The sequence below is a fragment of the Lathyrus oleraceus genome, chromosome 7, assembly GCF_024323335.1.
Source record: "Lathyrus oleraceus cultivar Zhongwan6 chromosome 7, CAAS_Psat_ZW6_1.0, whole genome shotgun sequence".
Taxonomy (NCBI): Eukaryota; Viridiplantae; Streptophyta; class Magnoliopsida; order Fabales; family Fabaceae; genus Lathyrus; species Lathyrus oleraceus.
Window position 1 is genome coordinate 122491004 of NC_066585.1, and position 9744 is coordinate 122500747.

Consider the following 9744-nt stretch of genomic DNA (forward strand, 5'->3'; position numbering starts at 1 on the left):
AAGAAGAAGAGAACATTGAAACCATGTCCTCAAGGTTTCAAGTACTTGTGTATGGGCTTTAAGTTATGAACAAAAGCTACACCACCTCTAATCATGTCAAAAAGATTCTTAGGAGTCTTCCTGTCATATACAAACCTAAGTTTATAGCTATTCATAAAGCTAAATACCTGAACATTATCAGTCTTAAGATTCTAATAAGTAATCTCGAAAGTCATGAGTTACAACTCAATGGATATGAAGAACCTACTAAGAAATCAAATCTCTAGCTTTGAAATCAGTTGGGAAGTCTGAGAAATCTTCTCAAACTTAAGAGCATAAATAAGTCACTCATGTTGAAGTTTCTGATGAAGATTCTGATAACAATGAAATGACTTTTATCATAAAAAGATTCCAGTATCTTGCTAACAAGAACACGGGGTTCTCTGGAAAAAGATCTAATTTCAAGGGAATAAGCTCCAGAGATAACAAGGATGATCAGAAAGGCTGCTTCAATTGTCAGAAACCTGGTCATTTCATAGCTAATTATCATGTTCTTCATAAGGGCAAAGCCAAAAGGGAAAGTATCCAGAAGAACAAATTCATAAGTAAGTTCAAGAAAAGTATCATGGCAACATGGGATCAACTTGATGATGCTAAAGAAGCTGACAAGAGTTAAGAAAAAGCCAATCTAGCTTTGGTGGCTTCAACATTCTCAAACTCAGAACCAGAAGTTGGTTCTGACTCAAATTCATAAGATGCATAAGAGGTATTTTATAAACTTTCTAGATCTGACTTAATTACTTTATGTCAAGATCTTATGGATAGATGCAGCCGAAAGCCAAACATATGAAAATGATAAAAAAACAATATGGTCTTATAAAAGATTAACTGGATTTCTCTAAAAATAATTTTGAAAAACTTGAAACAAATCAGATTGCTTTAATAACCATTCTTCTGCATCTTCAGATAGGGTAAAAGGAAACATTTGTAGCTTCTTTGCCTCTTCAATGTGCCCCTCTATCTTTAGAGTGGTGCGCATGTCAGAAACCTTTGTAAATGCTTATTTACATCTTCATTTATTTTTCCCGAAAAAGGTCTCCTCTCAAGTTGATTAATAGTGATGGGGTGCAGCTGAAAGTTTGGCACATTCACCGGTTGGTTCATAATTGTTAGCCTACCACACGGTGCATTTTTCATTCCATAGTCACCTAACAGTCTTTCTGGTGGTGGTGGGTTTTCACCCATTGTTTCGACCTCTCTTTCTGGCTCTGAATGAACAACGGGTTGTTCTTTGTCTGATTCCAGTTTTGCTAATCTAGCTTGTCTGAGTCTTGCACGTAAAGTTCTTTCGATTTCTGCATTAAAAGGAAATTCAACTGAGGCCTTACCTCGCATAAAAACATCAGAGACATATTAATTGATAAAATTCGAAATAAATGAAATAACAGAAATTAAATTTTAGTTGTAGAGCAACAAAATTTTATCTTAGCTAAATTGAACTCTATATTTTGGCAATCCCCGACAACGACACCAAAAACTTGATCAAAAAAATAGCAAGTGTACTATTTTGCCTTTGTAGTAATAATGAGGGAAGTTTCCGGAATGTCGATCTCAATGACTGCTTCTAAATATTGAGTTTCAATTATTGTTCAATTAAACAAAAGCTAATGTTGGGATTTTTGGTGCGAATATATAAAAACAATTGTAAGTAAAATAAATAGTGCATGGAATGGGTTTGAAAGATACGAGTAATATGCTAGGGAATATGTGTGATTTCTCCCTGTAATAATTCTGAGTCATTATTGCAACAACAAATATCAATTAATTAATATTAATTCTTAAGGGTATTTTCTCCTAATGCCTTAATGAGAAAACCTTTAACCATTCATACATAATCTCTATGTCCATAGAAATTAACCGGTGAAATTTTGCATTATTATATTAAGAACAATTTGGTTTCTACAAGGTATCCCTAATCCTAGGTAATAGCTACTGTAGAATAATCTTATGAAAGCATTATCAAAGGCGATCCGACCTAATTGACAATCATATAACAATCTCAATTATTCTGAAAGAGAAAACATTAATCACATCACGAAAATAAATTAATTATGAAAAATAATATTGTTATTGCAAATATAAACTCAAAGTCATTACAGATTCAAATCAGGGAAATCCCGCCTAGCATTGGGGGGTTTAACTACTCATAGTATTCAAGGAAATCAAAATATAAAATGTAGACATTACAAGTATTTAGATGAAATTTGATCTTCAGTTGCTTCTGCTCATGAAAATTTCGTCTCCCCCAAAACCTTGATTTCTCCAATTCTGAATCGTGTGATTTTTCCTTTTCCAAAAAATCCCCTTTGTTGTCTGAAAAACTCCCTTTTTAATAGAAAAGTCTTCCTCTCTCCTCAAACAGATCCACGAAAGTCAATAACATCAGCTTTCCAATTGACCAAAATGCCTTTCACTTAAGATTGACAAAAGAAAAGACAAAATGGGTTTTTTCGCACGCATGTCTGCTACGGCCCGTAGCCGGTGCTACGAGTGGCCGTAGCAAGCCATTGTCTCTAATGATTCTGTCCAGGCCTCTTGCTATGGCCTGTAGCAGGTGCTACGGGTGGCCGTAGCAGGACACTATCTTCTGTGAATATGGGCTTCTGTCCCAGACCTTCCACTACGGCCCGTAGCAGGTGATACGGGTGGTCGTAGTGTGCCCTGTTTGGATGAGTTATGTCATCTGATTCAGGACTCCCTACTACGGCCCGTAGCCGTTGCTACAGGTGGCCGTAGAAGGCCTACTGGAACATGGGAACATTTTTACGATTCTTTGTGCTTCTCCTTGGTTTCTACATCTGATCGTACTTGACTACCTGTTTGAACCTGAAAGGCAGAAAAGACACACAACCAAAGCGTAAAATGTGAAAAATAGAAATGACACTTAAAAATTATGAAACAATTAAATTAACTATCGGTAAAAGAAATTGACTCAAAAGACCACTAACTAAGAATAAAGTCCTACAGTTTACCTAGATTTTTTTTCAAATAAGTGATAGAACATATAGCCTAAATGGTGATTGATGAAAATGGTTAACACTGAATCAAGCATTTGATGAACGATTGCAAACGGTTTGAGTGAGATGGTTTGAAAGAAACGGAATGGATAAAAGTGGATTGATTTGATTATTGTGAAAATACTTGATGTTGGATCGAGTATTTATTTTTGATTTTTTTAAAAAGGGGTTGGTTTTATTCTTGTGTTAGAACTAGCTAAACAAACAAGCAAACAAAGGAATAAAAATGGTAAAATTATTACTCGTCATGGGAATGGGGGTATATTTAATCGAATATGGATTTATGATAATGAAATGATTAAATCGGTCCCAATCAACAAACAAATGGAGAAGTGTAAGTGCAAGAGAACAATCTCATTGTAAGAAGGCCCATAAGTAAGCCATGTGAAGAAAATAGCAACACATGGGTTATATTTACAATACATTCAAAAATTAAATCGAAATAAATAAAATTGAAGCGTGCACGAATTAAAATTGAGATGCGAGGATGCGAATTAAAGTCACATAACGCAAAGACGTGCAAGGAAAAATGATATTGAGAAGTGCAAGAAAAACCCTAGGTAATGTGGTCAAAGTCGGTTTGCACATATTGACAACAATGGAAATGTCGTATGCGACGAGTCAAAACATGGAGAAATACCATCAATATATCAATAATATAATCATAGAATAACAACATGGGAAGTTTCGAATCCATAGATCAAAGTTCGATGTTTAACCATGAAAGGAAATCATAGAAAACAATAAAAAATCCAACAAGTATCGCATTTTCTAAAACGTTCACGGGGCACTCTTGTGACGACTATAATCGGGGGAAAATAAATAGAAAATTAAAATTAAAAATTAAATTGCAAAGACAATGTCACAAATAAGAAGTATATGTCAAAAAATCAGAAAGAATTTTTTTTTGGATGGTGAAAGAAAATGGGAAAAATCATGAAAAATAAGAGTGAAAAATAGAAAAATCACAACAAAGGTGTTGACCCCAAGACATGGTGGAAGAAGGTATGAAACTTAAACCATTCCCCTGTAAGACCCTAATTTTGACCCTAAGATCCCTCATGGCATCATATCATTGCTCATTGCATTGCCTCAAGGGTCATAGCATGTTTGGCTCCTTAACCCTAGGGTTGGGACTTGTGTGAGTGGTTTGAGACCACCAAGCATGCTTGTATTGTATATTATTGCTTTTATGATTTTTATTACTAACCAAAATCATAAAATATGTCACTAACTCATTTTGTTTTGAAGCTCAAGTGATCATGTGCTCCCATGCTCCTAGGAGGCTCCTAAGCTCAATGAAGTGGCTAGATGAAGATGAGAAAAAGCATGACAATGGTCCACAAAGCTCCTAATCATCATATTTGTCTTCCAAGTATCTCAATTTGCCAATTTGATCAAGATAACCCAAAGGGCTTGAGGATTGTTTCCTAAGGAAACCCTAATTCAACTATGCTTCAACTATGCCTTGCTCATGAAGCAACCTTAACCTATGATAAAATTTAATTAAGGGAAGCTATCACTACGCCAAATAAGGGAAAAGAGGGCGCTTATTTTGGCCTATAACAGCGCTTTTAAGCGCCCTCTAATCTGGCGCTGGCATAGGTAAAGACAGCGCTTTGTTCTCCTGGAGAAAGCGCTGTCTAAAGTGGCCACATTATAGTGCGCTTTAAGAAAAAAGCGCCCTCTGGAGTGGTCCATAAAGGGACACCTTAGAGGGCGCTTTCTGGAAAAAGCGCCCTCTAAAGTTGTCAGTGTAAAGTGTTTAGAGGGCGCTTTCTGGAAAAAACGCCCTCTAAAGTTGTCAATGTAAAGTGTTTAGAGGGCGCTTTCAGGAAGAAGCGCCCTCTAAAGTTGTCATTGTAAAGTGTTTAGAGGGCGCTTTCAGGAAAAAGCGCCCTCTAAAGTTGTCAATGTAAAGTGTTTAGAGGGCGCTTTCAGGAAAAAGCGCCCTCTAAAGTTGTCAATGTAAAGTGTTTAGAGGGCGCTTTCTGGACAAAGCGCCCTCTAAAGTGTTAGTTATTTTAAAAAAATTGTTTGAAAAACAGTGGATATATATTTAATTGGTAACCTGTTCGCATGCTGCAAAAGTGTAAAATTCATATTGATTTCATCCTTTAATCCAATGTTATACACCATTAATCCATTGACATATACAACATGAATCCATTTATATACAACATTAATCCTCCATATATACAACATTAATATATGATTCTTTGATCAACAATATACAACAACATATTCTCAAAGTACTACAATTAAGAGAATAAAACATAGCAACCAACACCCAGTGACCACTGTATCTAAAAGCTGTCTAGTAGTTCTAACCAATACTAAACAAAAACGCCCATCCACCCATGGTGGCAAACATGTTCTGTATATCCAAAAGCTGTCTAGTAGTTCTATCGCACATCCATACAAAATAAGGCTCAACCAAAACAACAAATGGCAGCATAAGTAGTCCCCTGCAAAAAGAACACGTCCAAATGCAAATAACACAGAACTGTCAAAAGGCGATTGAGCAACAAATAGTAAACAATGGCATAAAGTTAAATGACATAGCTAATATTACCTGAATTCCTGCATGGCTGTTAAGGTAAAAATCAAATTCCCTAGGGTGACAAACGCTGGTGTCTACCACGGTTCCTTTGACAATTTAGAACAACAAAATCAGCAAAACGTGATAAATTCAAATGATAATATATACCAGCTGCGTTGAGAAATATATTGAAAAAACCTGGCATAATATTTCCACTTCTATCGGTCTCTTTGGGGTTGACAGGAAAGAGACGGGTGTGATGTCTCTTTTGGACCACTACAAAAGTAACTTTAGGTAGATACCCATCCTCTATTGAGACACAAGCCTGATGAAAAAAATTAAAAATTAAACGCAGAGAATTTAGTGGTGTATTTTATGAACGACAAAGTAACAAGAAATCAACTTTGAGAAGTCCTAAATTCTGCCTACAATACAGGGCTGCAAAGTTGATGCAACAAAAAACATATAACAATATATGGTAAGTACCTGTATCTCCGACCATATTTTTTCTTTGCCAACCTTCAAGTCCGGACTTCTCCAATTATCACATGTAATCGGAATATGTTGTCGAACAAGGAAACCAATGTAACTTGCCAACATTGAACCCTTATCTTTTGAAGATAGAATTGATATATGTTTAGATGGACATGTTCCATTGTCGTAGAGGGATACTTTCAAATATCCAGCATCATCATCTACGCGAATGAGGCTTGACGACAATAGAGCATCTCCATCTAAACAAATATCCAGCATCATCATTTTACCTGTAAAAAAGAAAACAATTAAAATCAGATGACAAATGTAAAAACAATTAAAATCATAAAAGTCATTTTACCTGTAATAAAGAAAACAATTAAAATCATTTGACCTGTACCTTTTTCACTAAGTTCTCTTTCTTTTCTTGGTTGGAATATGTTCTACATGTCTCTTAACAACACGGACGGTTGGATTGATCCAAATACCCTCATTATGATCATTTCTAATATATGAATCATTTGATATAATATTCTCATCTTGATCATTTCTGGTAAACGATTCAATCTCAACATCAATATCACCTTGATCTCCAGTGTTTTCATCAATTACTTTGTTGGAAAAAAGAACTATAGACCATTTCGTACTTTTCGGATCATTGACATAGAACACTTGTCTAGCTTGAGAGGCTAGAATAAAAGACTCATCTTTGTATCCCACCCTATTAAGATCCACTTGCAAAAATCCTGACTTATCCATTCGAATGCCGTTATTATTTTCAACCCACTTGCAACCAAATATAGGAATCTGAAACTTCTCATAATCAAACACCCAAATGCGCTCGATAACACCAAAATACGACAGATTTGCAAATTTGGGGTTTAAGTCCTTCACACTTGATATGTGCATTGCTTCAGCTACCACGGTGACACCACTATTCTGCATAGTACTTTTATCATCTTGTTCTTTGGTATAAAATGTGTATCCATTAATCGCGTATGCGCTATAAGAAAAAACATGGAAACTTGGACCATATGCTAAGCATCTCAACCTTTCTGTTATTGAAGCGGGATCTGAATAATACTTTGAATAAATATGATCCTTAAACCAAGGTATAAAACATCGATTGTGCTCTCGTACTATCCAATTTTCATTTCTATTGGGATTTAAACCTCGGAGAACATCCTTGTGAATTTCAACATACGGCTCAACCTCATTCTCATTGTGCAGAACATACAAATGCACTTGATCCCGTTCGACCCTTGATACTGCCACGATTTTATTTCCAATTAGATTTTTTCCTTCTTTCTTTTCGACAAGCTGAGACTTGGGGAGTCCGATTGACTGAACATTAGACAAATATTCAGTACAAAACTCAATCGCTTCTTCAACAATGTATCTTTCAACCATACAACCTTCTGGTCGACTTCGGTTCTTCACGTACCCTTTTAATATTTTCATATAACGTTCAACAGGGTACATCCATCTCATATAAGCTGGTCCACACAATTGTGTCTCTTTCACAAGATGAACAACTAGATGTACCATTATGTCAAAAAATGATGGAGGAAAAAACATTTCAAGCTCACACAAAGTAATAACGATTTCTTTTTGCAACATTGGTAAGATCGCAGGATTGATCACCTTACTGCAAATTGACTTGAAGAAAGAACACAACTTAGTTATAGAGCTTCTTACTTTTTCTGGAAGAATAGAACGTATACCTATTGGGAGAAAATGTTCCATTATAACATGGCAATCATGGGTCTTTAAACTCTTTAACTTGAGGTCTTTCATAGACACAAGTCTTCTAATATCTGAAGAGTACCCTTCTGGAACTTTAACTTCACTTAGAAACTTACACAATGTTTTTTTCTCCTTTCTAGATAGAGTATAAGCAGCAGGCGGTAGATATGTTCGTTTTCCTTTCTTCAAGGGTCCTAATTCAGTTCTTATTCCCATCGCTATCAAGTCCTTTCTTGCCTTAAGGCCATCCTTAGACTTTCCTTGTATATTGAGTAACGTGCCAATAACACTTTCAAATACATTTTTTTCAATATGCATAACATCAAGAAAATGTCTCACATACAAGGACTTCCAATACGGCAATTCAAAAAAACTGACCTCTTCTTCCACCCACTTTTGACAAGTGTGTGGGCAAAAGGCTTGCCAAACTGAGTATCCAAATCTTTCACCTTTTCAAAAATTTGATCACCCGTCAATATAGGTGGAGCTCTGCCTTGTTCTGTCTCTCCATTGAACGCCTTTCTCCATCCACGGTAGTGATGATTTGAATTTAAGAATCTCCGATGACCGAGAAAGACATTCTTCTGACCAAACTCCAAGCGCTTCCAATCTGTTTTATCTTCACAAACAGGACACGCACATTGACCTTTTATGCTATACCCTGATAGATTTCCGTATGCTGGAAAATCATTAATTGTGCCAAACAACATCGCCCTCAAGTTGAAACTTTCTTTCCTATATCCATCATAAACCTCCACACCGGTCTCCCACAAAATCTTTAAATCTTCGATTAAGGGCTTCAAGTACACGTCTATGTCATTCCCTGGTTGTTTAGGTCCAGAAATCAACATAGACAACATCATGTACTTACGCTTCATACATAGCCATGGAGGTAGGTTATAAATCATAATAATCACAGGCCATGTACTGTGTGAGATACTCTGGATACCGTGTGGGTTCATTCCATCAGTAGATAATGCCAAGCGAAGGTTTCTTGATTCTTCTCCAAATTCAGGATAATCATTATCAATTTTCAACCACTGTGGTGAATCTGCCGGATGTCGATACTTTCCATCTATAATTCTTTCATCTGCATGCCAGGTCAAGTGTCTTGAATCGGTTTCACTACGAAACATGCGTCTAAATCTCGGAATAACAGGAAAATACCACAAGACCTTTGCTGGAGACAACTTGTTCTTATATCGCGAGACACCGCATTTAGGACACTCATTTAACGATGCATACTCATTTCGAAACAAAACGCAATCGTTTGGACATGCATGTATCTTATCATAGCTCATGCCAATAGAGCACAACATCTTTTTGGTCTCATATGTTCGATTGGGAAGAACATTATCCTCAGGAAGCATATCTTTCAAAAGGGCTAATAACTCTGTGAAACTTTTATCCGACCACCCATTGCCCGCCTTTAAGTTGTACAACTTTAATACCGCAGACAATCTTGTGAATTTAGTGCAACCATCATACAAAGGTTTCTCTGCATCACTTACCAACCTCTCAAACATTTCGGGACAATCCTTAAGATCTCCTTCAAGTGCTTCTGCAATCTCTTCAACTCGATCACAATCGTATGTATCTGCGCCACTATAGTTTGAGGCATAGGTCGTACTATCCCCCGGTTCAACATTCTCGTTACTTTTCTCACCATGCAAATTCCAACATGTATAACTTCGATCAATTCCATGCCTCATTAGATGCGATGTCAACTGAACTGCGTCAACCCGTTTCCCATAACAACAACCCAAGCAAGGACATATCATTCTACTGGGGTCTTCGGCGTGCGCAACGGCAAACTTAACGAATTCTGATACCCCATTCTCGTACTCTCTCGACAATCGATTGGAAGACATCCATGTATTATCCATTACTAATTAGAATAAATAAAAAACAATTTCAGAAGAGTTC

The 9744-nt window shown here is 36.4% G+C and overlaps 1 long non-coding RNA gene across 1 annotated transcript; it reads right to left on the reverse strand.

The window, feature by feature from the left end:
* Positions 1–5393: 5393 nt before the first annotated feature.
* Positions 5394–5920, reverse strand: LOC127107050 (uncharacterized). Its single transcript, XR_007795619.1, has 3 exons — positions 5797–5920; positions 5632–5705; positions 5394–5524 (listed from the first exon to the last, which is right to left on the reverse strand). It is a non-coding gene; the product is annotated as an uncharacterized LOC127107050 (long non-coding RNA).
* Positions 5921–9744: the final 3824 nt, after the last annotated feature.